The following is a 23,710-nucleotide window of genomic DNA, read 5'->3' on the forward strand; positions in this document are numbered from 1 at the left end:
GTTGGTGAGTTGGGAGGGTTGATGAGTTGGGAGGGTTGTTGAGTTGGGAAGATTGTTGAGTTGGGAGGGTTGGTGAGTTGGGAGGGTTGGTGAGTTGGGAGGGTTGGTGAGTTGGGATGGTTGATGAGTTGGGAGGGTTGATGAGTTGGGAAGATTGTTGAGTTGGGAGGGTTGGTGAGTTGGGAGGGTTGGTGAGTTGGGATGGTTGATGAGTTGGGAGGGTTGATGAGTTGGGAAGATTGTTGAGTTGGGAGGGTTGGTGAGTTGGGAGGGTTGTTGAGTTGGGAGGGTTGGTGAGTTGGGAGGGTTGGTGAGTTGGGATGGTTGATGAGTTGGGAGGGTTGATGAGTTGGCAGGATTGGCGAGGCCGGATGTGCGTCAAGTTGGAGGGGGAACAAGGAGTCAGGAGAAAAATGGTGAGTTGGGATAGGTAGAGAATTGGGGGGGTTGAGGGAAAGAAGCAAGTATGTTGCAGTTTATTTTTGAAAAAGACTGAGCATGCTCAGAAATAGTAATAAAACAAAAGTGACAGTGCGCTATTGGGGAACAATGTGAATTTCTCCAACTGTGGTAAAATGAAAACACACTAATAGTACGTACTTGGATATTGAAAGTATTCTCTATTACATTTACTCATACTTCCAAGATTTCTTGGGCTTTTCAGTTTTGCTGCACAGTATCCCTTGAAATATTTAATATTTTTCATGTTGACAATCACAAATTCGTAGACATGCACAATGTAAAACAGAAGTTAAATTGCATTGCCTGAAACTTCCGCTGCTATTTTGGCAGATGTTTTAAGTTTCAGTTCTGTAACAGCAAAGGAAATATTGCACAATTATGATGCAGTTTTCAACACTAAGGAAAGTATTACTAAATGATTAAAGGCATATACAATTATCAAGTCAGCATCTGCAATCGCTCCTAATGATGCAACTGCAAGAACACCAGCCAGCAGTGTGATTAATCAAGTGGAATATTTTCCTGTTTTGGTATGAGATAGATTTTCATGCCTTTTTTTGTGAATTTCAACATTTGCCAATTCTCAATTACATCTGGTCACAATGATTCAAGAGAACCTCCAATACCCAGGACAAACCCATGATTGCGAGATAGTAGCCCCCCCTCCACAACACAGGACCCTTCATTGCAAAGACGCCCCCCAGGAAGATAGGAAGTTCAACTCAAAGCCCCCAGCACACAGACACGTGTGCCCCCTTGAAGATTAATGTGGATGGTTCAACCACTGTTTTAAATGGTGAGCGCATTACAGAATGTGGCATCTATGTAGAGGATGCGCAGGGATGTGCATTAGAAGAGATATCTTTAAAGTTACCCGGTCACTTAGGCGCGCAGGCAGCAGAGCTCGCGGCCATAGCTTACATAGTGGACCACCCAGATTCGTTCCCCAGCCCAGCAGATGTATATTCTGATAGTCTATGTCTGCAACAGTTTGATGGATTTTCTACCCCTGTGGAAGACAAGAGATTTTGTTTCCGCAGATGGAAAGCCCCTTCCATCAGCCCCATTGCTCCGCCATATCCTAGAACAGGCAAAAGATAGGATTTACGGAATAATTAAAGTTAGAAGTCATCATCAGTCATCCCCCCCAGGAAATGTGAAAGCCGACGCACTGGCAAAAGCAGATTCCAGGCACGGACATTTTTGGACACCCCCAGCTAGCGCACCAGCTAGCGCCCCTGTGAGTTCAGTTCAGGTCTCACAGACAAACATTGAGGATCTAGTACAGGCACAAAGACAGGACAGCAATCTCAGGGAGATTAGTAGAGGAACGATTTTGGCCCCGTATGACAAGTTTAAACACGCTCTGACCACACATGATGGTGTGGTTCTCAAAGATAAACTGTATGTGGTTCCTTGAGAAGGACAGGAATCAAATGATTGCCTTATTCCATGACAGTCATGGACATCATGGGATAGACCCCAACACAGCCCACCTGAGACAGCTCTGTTGGTGGCCAGATTTGAGAGAGGATGTAACACATTACATCGAAAATTGTTTGATTTGTGCACAGAATAACCCGGAGAGGTATTTGAAGAAGGCACAGCTCAGTCACACTCGCCCCGTTAATGGCCCCTGGACTAACCTCCAGATCGATTTTATAGGTCCATTGCCCCCTTGCAGGAATGGCTATAAATACGTTTTGGTGGTCATTGATACATTTATGAAGTGGGTAGAGGCTTTCCCATCACGAACTAACACAGCCAAAACAACCGCAAAGCTCCTGACACACCACATCTTTACTAGATGGGGACTCCCCAGAAGAATTGAGTCGGACCAGGGATCTCATTTTACAGGACGGGTCATGAAGAACGTCCTGACCATATTCGGCATTAAACAAAATTTCCACATTGCGTACCGCCCCCAGTCCAGCGGTATAGTGGAACGCATGAATCGGACTCTAAAATCGACCCTTAGAAAGATGGTCCAGGAAAATAATACGACTTGGGATTCGGTGCTCCCATTCGCACTTAAGTTTTTAAGGAATACTGTTTCAGCTTCAACAGGTTTCACCCCACACACACTCATGACCGGAAGCCCCATGAAAGGTTCTGAATTCCTTTTAGGACTTGACATGACCAGCCCAGAAGTGACGGCCCTCACACACGAGACAGCAGTAAAAGCAATTAGTGGAAAATGTAAGCTCGGCTCAGTTAACAGCCGCAGTTAAATTGGGAAAGAAAAGGAAACAGAGCAAGGCTTGTTTCGACAGAACAGTACATTCCACAGAGTTTCAGGTTGGACAACAGGTAATGTCTGTTTATAATCCCAGCACGTTTTTGGCCCCAAAATTTTCAGGTGCGTACTCAATTGCAGACAAAGTCAGCCCTTCAGTATATAAGATAAAGTACCCCAACGGGAAGACTGCCTGGTTCCATATCAACCAGTTAAAGGCATCTGGAACACAGTCCAACCACTCACACCATGTCCTGCTAGACGCAGCAGAACACCACGCCCCGCCCACAAGAGACGCATTTCCACCCTCCCCCTCACAGACCAGCTCCTCATCGGACTCGACCTCGACTCCGCCCATTGACTTCAGACCACGCCCCGAAACGCCCACAAGCTGCCACAGCAGAGACAGCGACTGTGACTTTGATGACAGCTACTGCCCTGATACAACAGACCCCACACACACCAACTACGACCCCGACTCCAGTGATTTAGAGATCACTTACATTAAAACACCAGACCCACACCCAGACCCACCGCCCAACTATGACGACCCCAACAACGTTCACACAAATTTGGACACGACCATTTGGCACCGAGACAACTCTTACAGGCTCGTCCGGAATGATGAGAGAGACCCTCGGTCACACAACTCACTCATAGCATGCCTGATCCATACTAGGGTATGGGATCCGGGAGAAGAGGATGACTTTAAGTCTGACTCCCGACACGGCAACCCCTTTGCGACCCTGCTCGCAGAAGATAATGATTGAGGTGTCCAGATGATGTAAAAAGAGGAATCGCTTGAGAGATAAACGGTGTCCTTTTTTGATGGAACCTGCAGTATGTTTGTTGCATGTTTGTTTGTTTGTGTTTTGTTTGTTTTCCAGCAACAGTAGCTCTGCGGCCACACGCACAGTTTGTCCGCCGATAACTACTGGGAAGTTGCCAGGCTTGCTGGTCAGCTAGGACAGCTGAGAGCTTGCCTGGACCCCATTTCATAACTGCTCTTCTGTTTGGAGGACAGAAGAGGCAACCCCCATGATGACTACATTCTTGCTCGTTCGTTTCAGGTCGCTCAGGCAGTGGAGAAACGGCATTGAGGACCCGCCCTGTCTGAGGACCACCTCTCTGGTCAGCTAAGCTCGGGTACAGCACAGCACGCCCTACCCGGGGAGTCCATCCAAATCTTACCCGTCGCGGCCCATACGCAACTCATTCAAAAGTCTTATTTCCTACAAAGTTTGGTTTTGTTTCCTTTGTTCTAGGTAGCCGTTTGGTTGCCATTCCACATGCTATTTACATCCAGGAACATTGGGATGGTAAATTGCAAAGCCTGCGAGACGGCTCGCAGTGGTACAGTATTTAAGTATCTGCCTAGTCCTAAATTCGTTTTGAAAAAAAAAATGAGGGGAGTCACAGGGAGTGACTTGACCATTCATAAAGGGAAAATTGGCACAAGAGGACAGATATACTATCATTCGAGGTATTAAGCAGAACACTAACAGACACTATGCTTGATCCCATAGCTTTCAGACGTTCGAAGGAGGGACCAAAGCAGGATCAGAGCAAGACCAAAGCATGAAAAGAGAACAGGAAGAGAAGAGAGAAGGAAGATGACAATGCCTACTGTATTTTTCACTGTCATATGTACACTTTTGCGCACGTACGCGCACCCCCTTTCCGCTATGACCCGGGCCGTTAATGTTTCCCAGACACAGACCACTCCAAGCCCAGTAAACGGCAACAGTACCCCGATCTGGTGTACCAGATTTCTAACTTGGTACTCCTTGTCATATGTCGTAGAATCGCTTTTGGCACTGGCGATTATCTGCATCATAGTACAGACTTTTAGAATGAGGAAATGGCGAAGGAGAGCCTACCGCTCTCGTACCTCGACGGTATATAGGATGTGATCCCCTATCTTCAGTTTCCATCAGTCCCCCGAACCCCTTGAAATGTAAATAAAGGATTTTCTTTTCGTTGTTGCCATGCCATGTAAATAAAGGAACTTTTTCAATTGATTGTGACACTCTGAGTTCGACTGCCGAGCCAGAGAAATGGAATGTAATACTGCTATTGTTTGTAAGGTTAGGAAGTTAGGACGTTTTAAAATGTTTGAGTGAGTATAGTTTATTTAAGGTGAGTTAGAGGTTCCTGTTGTGATTTTGATAATGCATGTCCTCTATGACATAGCGCCAAATAAAGATTGTAGGTAAAATTTTTCTGCATAGTTGAGGAAAGTGCAGAGGCCATGGAACTCGCTGAGGTCAGGGAACGAAGACATCGTACTTAGGTGATCCTTCACGCTTTCGCTTTAGGATCACAAGGAGGGAGTGTAGCCAGCTGGGTTGGCCACTTCCTCAAACAAAATGGAAGAACGCAAAGGTTACAGGGAAAATGGACAGTTGCAAAGAGACAAGCAGTTTGCAGAACCCCCCGTGTATTCTAGCTGCTAAAGAAACCAGACAGCATTGTAACTAACGAGCTGCGCATATGAAGTGAGCGCTTCCCGGTGATTCCCAGGAACAATGGACACAACAATTAGAAGAGATTGAAACATTCTATAGAAGGTCAGACATCCCGGCGCCAGTGGAGTCTGAAACAAAAGGACACAAATAAGGTGGAAGGAACCGCCCAGTGACCGAGGAACAGCCCCGTTATTGGGGAAATTCAAATCAATCGATTGGGAAGAGACCCAATTGATTGCAAGTTTATAGAGGGTCTTCCCAGATGGGCGCGAAGCCCCGGGACCTATAAAAGTCAGGTCCCAGGACTGGTTCTTTCTTCTTGACCAGCCGGCCCTCCCAGCAGAACACCTTTGCAGCAGGAGATGATTGAGAAGGAGAGGCCTGGTCAGCAGCCGCCATCAAGTAAGTGTCAGACAATGTACGCTACGAGAGTAGACACTCCTGACCCCTTTAGTCCACACCAACTGGAAGCCTGCGGATTCAGGACAAAGCAAGAGGCCATTGTTCCTGATCCGGCAGTTCCCTTATTCCAGATCAGTATTGGCCTGTTAGTGGTAGGAATAGCCTAGTCTTTTAGCTTTATATGCATGAGTAGTAAATAACTGTGTAATAATAAACGTGTCTTGTTTGAACTTACTAACTGGTGTATTGAGTCATTGGTCTGAACTTGAACTTGAATCTTGTGGCGGTATCATAAGGATACCTGGCGACTCTAGAGCTAAGGGATAAAACAGAGCCAATTGAGTGTAAAGCACACTCACCCAGAACGAGCAACAGCTGTTCTGCTTTTTCACTTTTTGGGACTGTTATCTGTTTACTTGGGCGTTTCGTCACGTCTGTTTTTTTTAACTGGTTGAGAGTTTGGGAGTGGTTCGCGTTCCTGTTGGGTCACGTGCCCGTCTTTTCCTGCGTGTTGGGCTGGGGGGGACGGGGCTCGGGATGGAAGCGCGAGCTTCTCTCCCGTGCTGGAGGAGCAGTGGGCGGGGCCGGCACTGGGGGGGGGGGGGGGGGAGGAGGGCGCGGCGGTTGTGTTGAACTGGGGAGGGTCATTGGGGTGGCGGGAGCAGCTGAGGTCAGTAGGAGTCGGCTGACTTACGGAAGTACAATGGGAGGGGTTACGCAGCTAGGGGGGGCCCTAGCTTTGGGTGGGGGGGGGGGAGGCTCGGGGGGGGGGGGGTGGAATACGGGGGATACCGGGTTGCTGCTGGAATGGCCGAGAAGAAGCTGGAGCATGTAGAGGGGGTCGGGATGGGGGTCTGTCGCTGTGGGGAATGGGCCTGAGCGGGGGGCGGGGGCATGTGGCGGACTGAGGAAGGGTAATGGCTAGTCGACAGGGCAGGGGGGCAGGTAGCCCCCTTATCCGACTGATAACCTGGAATGTGAGGGGACTGAATGGGCCGGTCAAATGGGCCCGCGTGTTTGCGCACCTGAAGGGGCTGAAGGCGGATGTGGCCATGCTTCAGGAGACGCACCTGAAGGTGGCGGATCAGGTTAGGTTGAGGAAGGGGTGGGTGGGCCAAGTGTTTCATTCGGGGCTGGAGGCAAAAAGTCAGGGGGTGGCGATCCTGGTGGGGACGAGGGTGGCGTTTGAGGCGTTGAGTGTGGTGGCAGACAGCGGCGGGAGGTATGTGATGGCAAGCGGCAAGCTGCAGGGGGAGCGGGTGGTGCTGGTCAAAGTATACGCCCCGAATTGGGACGATGCGGGTTTCATGCGGTGCATGTTGGGCCGGATTCCAGATTTGGAGGCGGGGGCCTGATAATGGGGGGGGGGGGGGGGATTTCAACACGGTGCTGGATCCGCCACTGGATCGATACAGATCCAGGACGGGTAGGAGGCCAGCGGCGGCTAAGGTGCTGAGGGGGTTTATGGACCAGATGGGAGGGGTGGATCCATGGAGGTTTGCGAGGCCGAGGGCCAGGGAATTTTTATACTTCTCCCATGTGCATAAGGTCTATTCCCGGATTGATTTTTTCATTATGACTAGGGCGCTGATTGTGAGGGTGGAGGATGCTGAGTATTTGGCGATAGCCATTTCTGACCATGCCCCGCACTGGGTGGACCTCGAGCTGGGGAAGGAGAGAGACCAGCGCCCGCTTTGGCGCTTGGAGGTGGGGCTGCTGGCGGACGAGGAGGTGGGCGGGTGGGTTCGAGGATATATCGAGAGATACCTGGAAGCCAATGACAATGGGGAGGTCTGAGTGGGGACGGTCTTGGAGGCGCTGAAGGCAGTGGTTAGGGGGGAGTTGATCTCCATTCGAGCCCACAGGGAGAGGAGAGAGCAGAGAGAGAGGGAGAGACTGGTGGGGAGATGGTGAGGGTGGACAGGAGATACGCGGAGGCTCCGGAGGAGGGATTGCTGAGGGAGCGGTGTAGTCTCCAGGCTGAGTTTGACTTGTTGACCACCAGAAAGGCTGAAGCTCAGTGGAGGAAGGCACAGGGAGTGGTGCTTGAATATGGGGAGAAGGCGAGCAGGATGCTGGCGCACCAGCTCCGCAAGCGGGATGTGGCCAGGGAGATTGGTGGAGTTAAGGATAGGGGAGGAAATGTGGTGTGAAGAGGGGTAGACATTAATGGGGTCTTCAGGGACTTTTATGAGGAACTGGATCGGTCCGAACCCCCAGCGGAGGAGTGGTGGATGGGCGCTTTTTGGACAGGCTGAGGTTCCCGAGGGTGGAGGAGGGACAGGTGGAGGGACTGGGGGCGCCGGTTGAGCTGGTGGAGCTGGTCAAAGGGATAGGGAGCATGCAGTCGGGGAAGGCGCCGGGGCCGGATGGGTTCCCGGTCGAATTTTATCAGATGTATGCAGACCTGTTGGGCCCCCTGTTGGTTAGAACCTTTAACGAGGCAAGGGAAGGGGGGGGGCTCTGCCTCCGACAATGTCTCGGGCGCTGATTTCCTTGATCCTTAAGTGGGACAAGGATCCCCTGCAGTGTGGGTCATAGAGGCCGATCTCATTCTTAAATGTAGACGCCAAGCCGTTGGCGAAGATTTTAGCCACGAGGATAGAGGACTGTGTGCCGCAGGTTATCCTCGAGGATCAAACGGGGTTCGTGAGGGGAGGCAGCTGAACACTAACATACGGAGGCTCTTGAACGTTATAATGATGCCGGCGGTAGAAGGGGAGGCGGAGATAGTGGTGGCGTTGGACGCGGAGAAGGCCTTCGATAGGGTTGTGTGGGGGTATTTGTGGGAGGTGCTGGGAAGGTTTGGGTTTGGGGAGGGGTTTGTCAGGTGGGTGAGGCTGTTATATGAGGACCCGATGGCGAGTGTGGCCACGAATAGGAGGAGGTCGGAGTATTTTTGGTTATACCGAGGGACGATGCAGGGGTGTCCCTTGTCTCCCCTGCTATTTGCGTTGGCAATTGAACCCCTGGCCATGGCACTGAGGGAGTCGAGGAACTGGAGGGGGCTGGTGCGAGGTGGGGAGGAACACCGAGTGTCGCTCTATGCGGATTACTTATTGTTATATGTGGCGGGCCCGGTGGGGGAAATGCCAGAGGTGATGAGGATTCTCAGGGAATTTGGGGATTTCTCAGGGTACAAGCTCAACTTGGGGAAGAGCGAGCTGTTCGTTGTACACCCAGGGGACCAGGAGGGGGGGGGGGTTGGTAGGCTCCCACTAAAAAGGGCGGAGAGGAGCTTCAGATACTTGGGGGTCCAGGTGGCCAGGAGCTGGGGGGGCCTTGCATAAGCTTAACCTCAGAAGGCTGGTGGAGCAAATGGAGGAGGAGTTCAAGAGATGGGACATGTTGCCGCTGTCTCTGGCCGGTAGGGTGCAATCAGTCAAGATGACGGTGCTCCCGAGATTTCTGTTCCTGTTCCAGTGCCTCCCCATCCTTATACCGAAGGCCTTTTTCAGGCGGGTTAACAGGAGCATTACGGGGTTTGTGTGGGCGCACGGGACCCCAAGGGTGAGAAGGGTGTTCTTGGAGCGGGGCAGGGATAGGGGGAGTTGGCGCTGCCCAACCTCTGTCGGTATTATTGGGCTGCCAACGCAGCGATGGTGCGTAAGTGGGTAATGGACTGGGAGGGAGCAGCATGGAAGAGGATGGAAATGGCGTCCTGTGTGGGCACGAGCCTGGAGGCACTGGTAACGGCGCCACTGCCGCTCCCTTCAACAAGGTATACCACGTGCCCGGTGGTGGCGGCTACCCTCAAAATTTGGGGGCAATGGAGACGGCACAGGGGGGAGGTGGGGGCCTCGATGGGGTCCCCAATACGGGGGAACCACCGGTTTGTCCCGGGGAGAATTGATGGCGGATTCCTGAGTTGGCACAGGGCAGGAGGTTGAGGGACCTGTTTGTAGACGGGAAGTTTGCGAGCCTGGGTGAGCTGGAAGGGAAATTCGGGCTCCCCCCGTGGAACACCTTTAGGTACATGCAGGTAAGGGCGTTTGTCAGGAGGCAGGTGGCGGAGTTCCCTCTGCTGCCACTGCGTGGGGTTCAGGACAGGGTGCCCTCGGGGGTGTGGGTTGGAGGGGGGAGGATCTCGGCAACGTACCAAGTGCTGCAGGAGGTAGACGAGGCCTCGGTGGAGGAGCTGAAGGGTAAATGGGAGGAGGAGCTGGGTGAGGAGATTGAGGAGGGGACGTGGGCGGACGCCCTAGGAAGGGTGAACTCTTCCTCTTCTTGTGCGAGGCTTAGCCTCATACAGTTTAAGGTGCTGCATAGGGTTCACATGACCGGGACAAGGATGGGCCGGTTTTTTGGGAGCGAGGACAGGTTTATTAGGTGCTCAGGGAACCCAGCAAACCATACCCATATGTTCTGGGCATGCCCAGCGCTGGGGGAATTTTGGAAGGGCGTAGCAAGGACGGTGTCGAGGGTGGTAGGATCCAGGTTCAAACCAGGCTGGGGGCTCGCAATATTTGGAGTGTTGCAGAGGAGCCGGGAGTGCAGGAGGCGAAAGAGGCCGGCATTCTGGCCTTTGCATCCCTAGTAGCCCGGCGGAGTATTCTTCTTCAGTGGAAGGATGCGAGGCCCCCAAGCGTGGAGGCCTGGGTCAACGATATGTCGGGGTTTATTAAATTGGAGAGGGTGAAATTTGCCCTGAGGGGATCAGTGCAGGGGTTCTTCAGGAGGTGGCAGCCATTCCTAGGTTTCCTGGCGGAACGGTAGAAAAAGGCCAACAGCAGCAGCAACCCGGGGGGGGGGGGGGGCGGGGACTGGGGGGGGGGGGGGGGGGGGGGGGGGGCGTCTCTTTGTTTTAGGCTGAAGGGACGTGTATATATGTTCTTTGCGAATGACGGGCATTAATTTATTTCTTCTTTTTTGTATACATTGGGGGGGGGGGGTTTGTTCTTTCTGTTCTTAGTATTTTCTGTTATTGATATTTTGTGAAAATTTGAATAAAAATTATTTAAAAAAAAAAGATTCAACCAGCTGTGGTGTGCACAAGGGAAACACCCAACAATTTACAGGGCCAAATTTAATGGGACACCAGAGATGATCGTGGATGTCGCTTCTCGCCCTTTTGGCTAAGATTGAGCCCTGAGATCAGGTGTAATGCTTGTTATTGGCACCTGGGATCCGGTATGGCGGGGGACCATGAAGTGGGTTCAATGCGCGTTGGCCTTGTACCTCTGAGAAAGGAATACATTATTTACAGAAGTAGGCAGCCAATGGAAGTAAAATCCTTTTTGGTGCCGCAAGTTAGTCAACGATGAAACAAGCAAAGAGGATTGGTGAACAAAGCCGGCCTATTGTGCCGTTCTGATATTTTGTAGCAATGTCCTGGGACTATTTTCGCATCACGTCACCTTTTCATGAATCTGCTTCCAAGGCCTCACTGTGCCCTGGTCCCACCTGAGCTGTTATGCCATGTATAAAGGTATTGGGGATGTAATAGGTGTCTTGTTATTCTCTTGACGTAGCGTAAGCGGCTTCCTTGATGTGCACTCTGACAAAGGAAGGTTCAGACGTGGAGATAACTTCAACACGTTTATTGAAGTATTTACAATTCTCCTACTCGGGTTCGCCACTACTATTAATCCTTCTATAGCTACTCAGACTGACAAACCAGTCTGCTGCAATCCACGTGGTGGGTGTAATGTTGAATCAACCCTGTGTCTGAACTCCCTGAGTGTCTCCACTGGAAAGAGGAAGATCATGTGTGCTGTGTCCTTTATATATGGGTTGGTGTAATGCCGACCTATGGTAGTGTCATCTCTGTGTGTATCGTGAATGCCCATTGGTCGTGTCCTATCTTACTGACCTATTGGTTGAGTGTCTGTGTGTCATGTCTCTGGTGCTCCCTCTAGTGTCTAGCTAGTCTACGTGTACTTACATTAACCCCTTGTGTATCGACAGTGATGCATATCACCACATCCCCCCTTTTTACGTGTTACATATTTTCTGTACACTTAAAGAAAATTGAACAAAAAAAAACAGGTAGATAAGCGATGCTCTGTACAAGTTATGAAACAGTGATCACTAGACAATAAGTCCAAATCATATGTGTGAGTCCAAAACCCATCAATTATCATGGTTGAATGTCTTTCTTGTTGGGTTGGTGAATTGGTGATTGTGATGGTGGCAAGTCCTTGTGAATGACATCAGTGTCCCTGCGCATAAGGAACCAAGAAGTGGTCAAATCACTTCGCTGTCTGATTTGGAGTCTTTTTTTCTTCCGATGCTTGTGATAGCGATGTTGGATGGCATCTGTCCTGAAAGCCAGGTTGCCTGTTGGTAGGGCAGCACATGTGAATTGTGAAGATGCATCATCCAGCCATGATATGTCATTGTACTGAGCTGAGCAGTAACAGTGTCCCTCATGGGCAGAGTTGTACCATGTTGTACCAGTCGTAGTTCCATTGGTGTAGTCTTTGTCATGCTTGCTGTCGACGATGTTGCCTTTGGTACGCATCGTGTCGTTGTCTTTGATATGGTATTGATAGGTTGTGATGTCGTGTTGGATGGTTCTGTTGTTGTGTTCGCTGCGCTCAAGGACCACACTCTGTGGATAATATGAGTCCTGTACAGAGTTACTCGTGTCAGTGTGCTTTGTGGCATCTGCTGTTTTCTTGAGCGTGCCATCACTAAGTTTGCGGCGCTCCACGTCTGGAGTCAAGTCCGGCTTACTTGAATCAGCTTTGGCGTTTGGTTGATCCCCATCTGGAGTCTGGTCTGTTTCACCTGAGTCAGTGTTGGTTTGTCGATGCTCCCCATCTGGAGCTGGTCTGTGTCACCTGAGTCAGTTTTGGTTTGTCGATGCTCCCCGTCTGGAGTCATAGCAGGTTCACTGGAGTCAGCTGAGATTTCTTCATACTCCACGTCAGGAGTCAAAACATTCAGGAATGCATTTGCTTGTGGAGAGGCTCGAGCGAATGAGGTTTGAAGTAACGTGGTGTGACCGGATTTACCAGTGGTCTCACTGTGATCGTCGAGTGCCTCTGTACACGCTAGCTGAGGTCTGTCACATTGCACATCTTGTCTGGGAAGTGGGATGCCGTCGTCACTTGTCTCACATACAGTAGATAGAGCCTCAGTAGCTTGTTGTTGTTCACTTGGGCTGGGTAGACTGTCAGAGTCTTCTTCTTGTGGCTCAAACAATGTGAGTGGACTGTCATAGTCGCTTTGCTGTTCACTGGAGTGTGGTAGACTGTCGTAGTCTTCTTGCTGTGCACTTGAGCATGGCAGACTGTCATAGTCTTTCTGTTGTTCACTTGAGCATGGCAGACTTGCATTGTCTGCTCCTGGTTGCTCAGAGGAGGTTGTTAGACCCTCATGATCTTGTTCATGCAAGGACCGCACTTTGGAGTCTTGTGTTGCTTCTATTGTAGGCTGTCCATGAGCTCGCTGTGGAGGCTTGTGTCACTCGAGTCACTTCTTGTTCATGCAAGGACTGTGGTGCGGAGTCTTGCGTTTATTCTATCGTGGAGTCTGTCCATGAGCTCGCTGTGGAGGCTTGTGACACTAGAGTCACGTTCTGTGTGGAGACGTGCAGTTGTCTCACTGTAGGATCTTTCATCGCTTCCTATGTAGAGGCTGGGACCCTTTGTGGCGCGTGGACCACTCTGTGTGTGGCAGCAGGCCGCTCTCTGTGGGCTTGTACCCCTCTCTGTCTCTTAGTGTCAGGCCGCAGCATAATCCTGTACTCACGAGTCGGGATGTCATATATGCTGGGCTGAAGGTCCTCAAATCCGAAGAACTCGTCATCGGGGTCTTGAATGTACAACACGTCTAGTTGTGGTTCGGATTTGGTACTGGGGTAGCCTCCCAAGGTGAAAGCTTCGTCTGAGTCGTAGTCTTCTAGGACCATATCATCACTTTTCATGTCAGAGCTGGCATTGGGCTCGTGACATCCAGAGATTAAATAAAGGTCAGTGTCGTAGTATTCAAGGACTGTATCATCTCTTTGGGAGGTGCTTGTTGCAGGGTTCTGTGGAGTTTACTTTCAGCTACTGGTTGAATTTCAGGCATTGTGCTGTCGTTCTAGGTGAAAGAATCTTGCTTTACGGCTTTAATTTTTTCTTTCCGTGTTTTGGGACATTTCCCCTTTAAGTGACCGCGGTCCTGGGCCTCTGATGTCATGACGTGTGTGACGTAGGTCGTAGGAAGCGACTGAGCATGCTCAGATCGCTGTTCCTTTACTGGGGGCCTTTTTCTCCACTGCGCATGTGCAGCACCTTTACCAAGATGGCCACCGATCAAAATTGTCATTCTGTGCTCCGGGATCTTGGCCTCATGGTGAGTACTGGCACCTCTCTTACCATTTTCTGTTGGTTTGATAGTGTTTTCCTCGTGGTTTTTACCGAATTTGTCCAGGACTGCCTGGAAGTCGCTCCTGTTTTGCCCTTTGGAGAACTTGAATGTTTTAAAGATTTCTTCTGCTCTGGCACTGGCGATGGTGAGCAGAAGCTCTGTCTTTTCAGCATTGGCCATGTCTTGTAGGTCGGCTGCTACCAGGAAGATCTCAAACCTTTGCCGGAACGCCCGCCATTTTTTGTGGAGATTGCCGTGGCACTTAAGCCGTAATGCAGAACCGGGATCTCGGACATCGTCTTGCCTGGCTGTTGTTGCTGGTTGTCACAGTTTGCTAAGTTGTAGCTATATGGATTGACACAGTTACTCACTGGTACCATGTCTTGTTATGCTCTTGATGTAGCATAAGCGACTTCCTTGATGTGCACTCTGACAAAGGAAGGTTCAGACATGGAGATAACTTCAACACGTTTATTGAACTATATACAATTCTCCTACTCAGATTCGCCACTGCTGTTAATCGTTCTATAGCTACTCAGACTGACAAACCAGTCTGCTACTATCCACGTGGTGGGTGTGATGTTGAATCAACCCTGTGTCTGAACTCTCTGAGTGTCTCCACTGGAAAGAGGAAGATCATGTGTGCTGTGTCCTTTATATATGGGTTGGTGTAATGCCCCCCTGTGGTAGTGTCACCTCTGTGTGTATCGTGAATGCCCGTTGGTCGTGTCCTATCTTACTGATCTATTGGTTGAGTGTCTGTGTGTCATGTCTCTGGTGCTCCCTTTAGTGTCTAGCGAGTCTATGTGTACTTACATTAACCCCTTGTGTATCGACAGTGATGCATATCACCACAATAGGCTTGATGCACGACCAATTGTGCAAAGACTAAGGTTGGATACAAATGTGGCTTTATTGCTGTAAGATGTGTGGCCTCCCACAGCAGCTGGCGAAATGGCAGCTGAATAGAGGACACCCATATTTATACTCCTCCTCCTGGGCAGAGCCAGCAGGCAGGGGCTAACGGCAAACCTGTAGTACAGGTCCTACCTTACATCACCTAATACTGATGTAACAGTGGTTTACCACAAGGCTCATTCTCATTTACTCTCCTCAGATAATTTATATCATAGCTTGAAGTGCCCTGCGGCATGGTGGCAGAGTGGCTATTGTCTCACAGCGCCAGGGACCTACGTTCGATTCTGGCCTGGAGAATCGTGTGGAGTTTGCACGTTTTCCCCGCGTCTGCATGGGCTTCCTCTGGGTGCTCCAGTTTCCTCCCACAGTCCAGAGATATACAGGTTAGATGGATTGGTCATGCTAAAATGCCACTTAGGGTCCAAAGGTGTGAAGGTTGGGTGGGATTGCAGAGATAGGATGGAGGAGTGGGCCTAGCTAGGATGCTCTTTCAGAGGGTTGGTACAGACATTCTGTAGGGATTCTATGATTCTATTATGCTAAGGACGGATGTATATGCAGGGTAAATTTGAAAGATTTGTTCCAACCACCAAAAGAAACGTGACTTGTGTTCCAGAAGTGCCCTTAGCCTTCTGCATCTGCTTTGGTTGTGGCGGCATCCGAGACTAACATCCGCATTCCGTCAACATTTGCTTCACTAGGGCAGCACGGTGGCCTAGTGGTTAGCACAACCGCCTCACGGCGCTGAGGTCCCAGGTTCGATCCCGGCCAGGGCCGGCTCAAGGCACCGGCAACTCAGGCAGTCGCCCGGGGCGCCATGTGCAAGGGGGTGCCAGAGACTCGGGTCCCGCGCATGCACAGTTGGGCCGGTGCCAACCAGCGCATGCGCGGTAGCCGCCCTCCCCCAGGGCGGCCCCCTCCCCGTCCGCCCCCCCCGCTCGGTCCGCTCCCCCCCCCCCCCGCTCGGTCTGCTCCCCCCGCCCCCCCCGCTCAGTCCGCTCCCCCCCGCCCCCCCGCTCGGTCCGCTCCCCCCGCCCCCCCCCCCTTGGTCCGCTCCCCCCCGCCCGGTCCGCTCCCCCCCTTGGTCCGCCCCCCCGCCTCAGGTCCGCCCCCCCGCCTCAGGTCCGCCCCCCCCTCAGGTCCGCCCCCCCCTCAGGTCCGTCCCCCCCCTCGGCCCCCCCCCTCGGCGCCCCACCCTCCCTCGGCTCCGCCCCCCCCTCGGCCCCGCCCCCATCCCCCCTCGGCCCCGCCCCCACCCCCCCTCAGCCCCCCCCCCCCCCCCTCGCCCCCCCCCCCAAGGGCGCCGAAGTTCAGCTTGCCCGGGGCGCCAGCAACCCTAGGGCCGGCGCTGATCCCGGCTCTGGGTCACTGTCCGTGTGGAGTTTGCACATTCTCCCCGTGTCTGCGTGGGTTTCACCCCCACAATGCAAAAATGTGCAGACTAGGTGGATTGGCCACGCTAAATTGCCCCTTAATTGGAAAAAATAATTGGGTAATCTAAATTTATTAAAAAAACCAAAAAAAAAACCATTTGCTTCAATCTGGATGATCAGTCAGATGTGGCACCTCATAGCAGGTCTCACATTGCAAGGGGTAGTGGAATTTCTGAAGGGAAACATTGAACTACAATTACGCACAGACATGTGCCAGGAAAGAACACATTTGAAATTTCTCCAACCAACTCAGGCACCTAAACAAATATTTAAAAAATGCAAGGCCAATGGTTCATGTTTTGTTTTGAAACTTGGTCAGTCAGCTAAAGGGCTCCGTAACACAAGGCTCAGAGCTTGGTGCATTGTTATTCCATTGTAATGGACAGTGAGTGTTAAAGGGGACAGTTGATCAAGGCACCTGCGTTCATTTCCAAAATAATTTTTCAAAAAGAATAATTAACCCAATAAAGACTTTGCTTGTTCGATTACTCAATAGCATTTGACTAATTCATTTCTGCTTCATATCTACATTGAATGTGTGCAAATATTTTAGCTGCTTGGTCCTGTAAAAATTAATTCCTCTCATTTCTGGAGACACTCTGTAATTCAGTAATGAATTCTGGAACAATGCAAGAACAAGATCGATCCTCTAGGCTGTAGGTGGGTGGGTGGATTGGTGTGGGGGGTGGAGGGGTTGGGGGGTGAGGGGCTAGCTTGACAAAACTATCATGAAACAGTTCAAAAAAGAAAACAGTTGTACACTGTACTAATAATGAGGAAGAAAAGCCACATTTTCCGTTTTCACCTAGAATCAAACCACATGACATTTTATAAAAAACATTCTTGAATGCGCGCATTCTGAAGCCTTACAAAGAAAGACAGCGATTGAATAAACAAATTAGGAAAAAAAATCATTTGAATGTCAACCGTCCCACAAAAATAGAACCCAAAAAATATTAATTACCGGTACTTGGTTTCTTCTGTCAGTTTTGTATGATCTTTTTTTTTCTCTTTTTTTTTTAGTTTTGTATTATAAGGGAGTCCAGTGTGGTATATTCTACTTAAACATTCTCTTCTTGTGTTTTACCTTCATTGATACAAAAATATCCTATGACCTCCCACAGATACCTCATACCTCATTATGCTATAACATTGCACTTTGTCCAAGATTAATATTATCTCATTGGCCTCCCAATATCAGAAAATCCAATATCTACCCCAACAAAAACTGCTTTTTGGCCATCAGTTATTCTAAAAGCAACTCTTTATTAATTGGTTGTCCGACCATTACATAATCCAATAATGCCAAGCGTACAATCACGGACGTAGAGTCAGAGGGGTCTACAGTACCGAAATGTCCTTCGGCCCATTGCGTTTGCGCTGTCAAAAACAACCAGCTAACTATTCTAACCCCATTTTCCAACACTTGGCCCATAGCCTTGTCTGCCTTGGCATCATAAATAGACATCCAAATACATCTTAAATGTGACGAGGGTCTCTGCCTCCACCACCCTTTCAGGCAATGAGTTCCAGACTCCCACTACTCTCTGCATGGAAAAGTCTTTCCTCACATCCCCTCCAAACATTATGCCCCTCACCTTAAATCTATGCCCCCAGGCCATTGATCCCTCCACCAATTCAGGGAGATTGGGTTCATCCAGTTACATTAGAGAGGGTAAATATATGCAACAAACTGGATAAACAACTTGTACTGGTAGGATTATAACAATACAACAGTAAAAACAACCACCTCATTTTTTATGGGACTTTTGACATGACAGCCATCTCACTTGGCTTAATAAGAGTGTTAGCAACAAAATAATTCACACCAGGTGACAAAGGGAGGTATCAGGGCTGCTGGCCAAAGATTTCGTCAAAGATTTTAAGAAGCATCTTATTGGAGAAGCGACAGGTTAAGGAGGCAAAAGGTTTATGGAATGAACTCTAAAGCTTAGGACCGAGGTAGTTTTGAAGGCATGGCCATAAATGGTGGGGCAATTAAAAACAGGAATGTGCAAGAAACCAGAATTGGAGGAATGCAGAGAACATAGAGGGTTGCCGGTCCAGAGGTGGTTATCGGACAGTGCAGGACAAAGCCATGGAGGGCTTTGAAAATAAGGGTAGGAATTTATAAAGTTAAAAAGAGACATCCTGCTGAAGCTTTTCATCTTGCACCCATCAGGACAAATACAAGAATGCCAAGTTTCAAACCATCACAACAATTTATCCTGCAGGAGAAAAGGGTGCTGACTGGTTTGCAAGTGGATTCTGATTGGCATTGTTATGGAGATAGCAAAGGGGAGCTAAAAAAAAAGGGAACTTTAAAAGTGTTTTGTGATGTTACACCAAGACTCAGGAGAAGTCAGCAAGCATACGGAGGAGGAGAGGTAATCAGGACTTGATTGAGACACAAGGAGCAGAATTTTGGATGAGCATAAGTTTATGTGGGGTGGAAGGTGGGAGGCCGATCTGGAGAGCAATAAAATAGTCCAGACCAGAGGTAGCATAGGCATGGTTCAGGGCAAGCCTGCCTGTTTGTGTATCCCAGCTACATACATTAGTAATACATTTTACCAGACCTCATTGTTCCTTATAATTTATGAGCCACATGAAACTTCGAAATGGTAACAGTAACAATTTAATATAAGGCAAAAATCTTTCGATTCCGTAAATGTCAGTCAAAGCAAAACAAAACCTGACAAAAATGTCACTTGCCAATTTGCTGGGTTTTCCTGGATTTTAAGGTGCACCATGATGCCATAAGTGGGATGGCTAAGCTACTGGTGCGCAAGCTTCTCCAATGCCACTAAAATGGCAGCCACTAGGTGGTGCTTGGGCTGATTAATCCTCTTTTGACTCCTGTTCTTGTTCCCACTGGTGGAATATCTTCTATAAGAATCTCTGAGATGAAGGTCGTGGAGAATTCCGGATGAAAAAATCCAAGGGCTGGATTCTCTGCCCTGCCGTGCCATTCTTCTGCCCCGACCCGCCAGCGGGATTCTCCGTTCCGCTGGCCAGTCAATGGGGTTTCCCATTGTGGGGCAGCCCCACGACGTCAGGAACCACCCCCCCCCCCCCCCCCGGGCACCGGTAAAACAGGGAATCACGCCGGCAAAGAATCCCGCCCAAAATCTTTGACAGAATGGCAAACTGAACTGAATTGATAGGCTAGTTTTGCAGGCAGCGCTGACCTTGAAGGTGGTTTGGCAATCTCTGTGGAGTAGTGTTTAATGGCACCAAGCCAAAGGGATCTCCAGGCATCCAGCAGCAGTGATATCAGTTAGCCTGGTAAGCACCCAATCACATTAAAGTATTCCCACAGACAATAGACCAGGAAGTTAAAAGCATCTCACCCATCACTTTTAACTTAAATTTCGAGCTGGCAAAATAAATTATTATAATTGGACTTCTCAAAAACCTAAAATATAAACATAAATCAACTTTAACATATTTTATTATTATTTTAAACTGTGGTGTTTTATTATAATGGAAAAATATGAAATTCCACAAAGATTAAATTCGGTTTTGGGGCTTTGAAAATAAGGGTAGGAATTTATAAAATTGCTGAAACAATTTTATAGGGCCAGAGAAGGTGTTTAAGAGTAATTGTGAAATTAACAGAATCACAGAATAATACATCGCATAAGTTGCCCTTCGGCCCATTGAGTATGCATCGATGCATGAAAACACCTGACCTGCCTACCTAAGCCCATTTGCCAGCACTTGGCCCATAGCCTTGAATGTTATGACGTGCCAAGTGCTCATCCAGGACTGTTAACGGACTTTTTAAATACACTATTAAAAACCCAAAAGACATTTTCAAGCAATATTTTTTAAGTATCACAAAACAGTGTAAGAGTGGACATTCCCATCAATTGGTAGATTTCCCACTGATTTCAGCCATACGTGGGGAAAGTTTCCCTCTGGAAAAGTAGAGAACTACTGACAGTAACCTCTGCCTTTGTACATTATTCTGTGCCACTGGAAATCCTGAGGTTGCTGTCAGTTTCAGTGGCATAATGATAGTGAACATTATCAGTTTCGCTGGCATTACCATCTCAGAACCCAGCCGACATGTCACATTTATTTGGAAATAGAATATAGAACATAGAACATTACAGCGCAGTATGGGCCCTTCGGCCCTCGATGTTGCGCCGACCCGTGAAACCATCTGAAGCCTATCTGACCTACACTATTCCATTTTCATTCATATGACTATCCAGTGACCACTTAAATGCCCATAAATTTGGCGTGTCTACTACTGTTGCAGGCAGGGCGTTCCATACCCCTACTACTCTCTGAGTAAAGAAACTGCCTCTGACATCTGTCCTATATCTACCACCCCTCAATTTAAAGCTATGTCCCCTCGTGTTGGTCATCACCATCTGAGGAAAAAGACTCTCACTGTCCACCCTATCTAACCCTCTGACTATCTTATATGTCTCTATTAAGTCACCTCTCAGCCTTCTCCTCTCTAACGAAAACAACCTCAAGTCCCTGAGCCTTTCCTCGTAAGACCTTCCCTCCATACCAGGCAACATTCTAGTAAATCTCCTCTGAACCCTTTCCAAAGCTTCCACATCCTTCCTATAATGTGGTGACCAAAATTGCACGCAGTACTCCAGGTGCGACCACACCAGAGTTTTGTACAGCTGCAGCATGACCTTGTGGCTCCGAAACTCAATCCCCCTACTGATAAAGGCTAGCACACATATGCCTTCTTAACAGCCCTATTAACCTGGGTGGCAACTTTCAAGGATTTATGTACCTGGATGCCGAGATCTCTCTGTTCATCTACACTACCAAGAATCTTGCCATTAGCCCAGTACTCTGCATTCCTGTTACTCCTTCCAAAGTGAACCACCTCACACTTTTCCGCATAAAACTCCATCTGCCACCTCTCAGCCCAGCTCTGCAGCTTATCTATGTCCCTCTGTAACCTATAACATCCTTTAGCACAATCCAGAACTCCACCGACCTTTGTGTCATCTGCAAATTTACTAACCCATCCTTCTACACCCTCTTCCAGGTCATTTATAAAAATGACAAGCAGCAGTGGCCCCAAAACAGATCCTTGCGGTACACCACTAGTAACTGAACTCCAGGATGAACATTTGCCATCAACCACCACCCTCTGTCTTCTTTCAGCTAGCCAATTACTGATCTAAACCGCTAAATCACCTTCAATCCCATACTTCCGTATTTTCTGCAATAGCCTACCGTGGGGAAATGTGATGAGTGAATGGGTCAGGAGCTCAGTGACTGTTGTTGGCCACAGATTGTGATTTGCTGATTACATTTCACAGATTTAATGTCTGAAGTTTTGGCTGGGGTTACAGATTAATAAAACAAAAATATTTGAATGAGAAAACATTTACAACAACCTTGTCTTTGAACATTCAGACTGCCGTTAATCTTATAAAACCCGGCAAGTCTGGTCCATTCATGTCTGTTTCAACATTCTTGATTTGTGGAAAGTTTATCCAGTAATTGTAAAATAAAAATGAATCAACCGTGTCTTTCATTTGCTTAATTTTGCCGTTCGAGTCTTTCATTACATTGCTGGCACAAATTACTCCTTTTCTCAATGTCCTATAACTTTGGCAATAGAAAGTAAATTAAAAGAAAATAGATGGAATTACAGTGAATTTTAAAAAAATTCCATGAGACGCTGAAAACATTAATTTGCTAATTTTAAAGCCAAAACTAATTTAAAGCCACGAATTGGCTGATGTTGAAGTCATAACCACTTGAACATCAGCCATTGTGTATGTTAGAATGGCAGGAAATTCTTCCGTCTGACTGAACTGGTCTTCACCATAAGGCCATCAGAAATAGGAACAGGAGTAGGCCATTCGGCCCCTCGAGCCTGCTCAGCCATTCAATAGGATCATGGCTGATCCTATGTTCCTCATGCCCACATTCCTTTTTTTTAAAGTTTAGTATACCCAATAATTTTTTTTCCAATTAGAGGGCAATTTAGTGTGGCCAATCCACCTACCCTGCATATCTTTGGGTTGTGGGGGTAAAACCCACGTGTTAAGTAATGGGTTAAGAGACATTAAAATTAGTTGTCTCATTTATGTTAAGTATCCAATACTTGACACTGATTTGTAAAGGGGCTTCAGGTGGCCTTTGTGTCAGGTGATGTGATGTTAGAGTTTTGTGCAGAGTCTGTTGAAGTACATTAAAGGTGTTTGTGGAAAAGGAGCAGAACCTTTGACTCTTTATACAACAGTAGCTAAACGTATAACAAATGGTAGCAGAGGATGGTTGCTGTGCAAATGTGAAGGGTTGAAAGATACAACTTTTTCAGACCAAACCAAGGAGTGAGTGAGAAGAAAGAAACCCAAAGATATGGCTGAACTGAGGATAAAGATGGCTGGATATGACTAACCCCCCCTTATTTTCTGAAAGGGGATTGTACAACCAATGGAGAAGTGCAGTAGTTATGTGGACGAAGGTAACTGCCTTGGGAAAGAGAAAACAAGGTATGGCATTGGCCCTTTCTCTACGTTGAGACAGTAAAATCCAGAGCAAAGTGTTTTCTGAGCTGGAATTGGAAGAGTTAGACTCAGAAGAAGGTCTGCAGACTCCATTACGTTATATGGATAAGATTTATAAGAAGGATGACTTGTTAAGTGTATATGAAGCATCGTCGGATTTTGATAGGTTCTAGAAAATGGAGGATTTCGCCATTGAAGACCATGTAATGGAATTTGGCAGACTATATAAAAGGCTGCAGAAACACAACCTGGAATTTTCAAAGTCTGTGTTGGCCTTTAAATTACTTGACTGTGCTAGAGTGAGCAACATGAATAGGCTCCTGATTTTGTCAGGAGTTCAGTTTGCGGATAAGGATACCTTATTCGATCAGATGACAGAATCTTAAAAAAAAGTTTCTGGGGAAACATTCGATTCCGATGGCTCTGATGACCCAAATAGGTCAGCCTGCAATAAAGCAGAATATGGAAGATACACTACTAACAGGATGGCAAAATCGTACGCTACAAACAGGTTCCAAGACTATAGCAGGAGATCGGGACCCGGAAATTATGAAGACAGAAACCCAGTTAGAACCTACAACAGGAAGATGAACCCCAGAAATGCACGGGGCATGATAAATCGATGTTTTCGATGTGACTCTCAATACCATTATGCTTTCAACTGTCCAACACATTATAATAAAGTGTTTGAAGCGACACATGACGCGGAAGTGTCAGAAGAGGAAAAAGATAGTGACCAGAAAAAAGGCATTGTCCTATTAGCAGTTTTACGCCGGTAATGAGGGTGTTGGTTGCAGAATCCTTCAATTGTGCTTTATTGGACAGTGGCTGCACATCTACTGTCTGTGGAATTGACTGGTTAAAATGTTACCTGGATTCTTTGAATGCTGAAAATCGTAACAAGGTTAAGGAATTTGAAAGTTCCACAAGTTTCAGGTTTGGAGATGATAATACTCTGAAGTCGCTGAAAAGAGTGGTGATCCC

The sequence above is a fragment of the Scyliorhinus canicula genome, chromosome 14, assembly GCF_902713615.1.
Source record: "Scyliorhinus canicula chromosome 14, sScyCan1.1, whole genome shotgun sequence".
NCBI classification, from domain to species: Eukaryota; Metazoa; Chordata; class Chondrichthyes; order Carcharhiniformes; family Scyliorhinidae; genus Scyliorhinus; species Scyliorhinus canicula.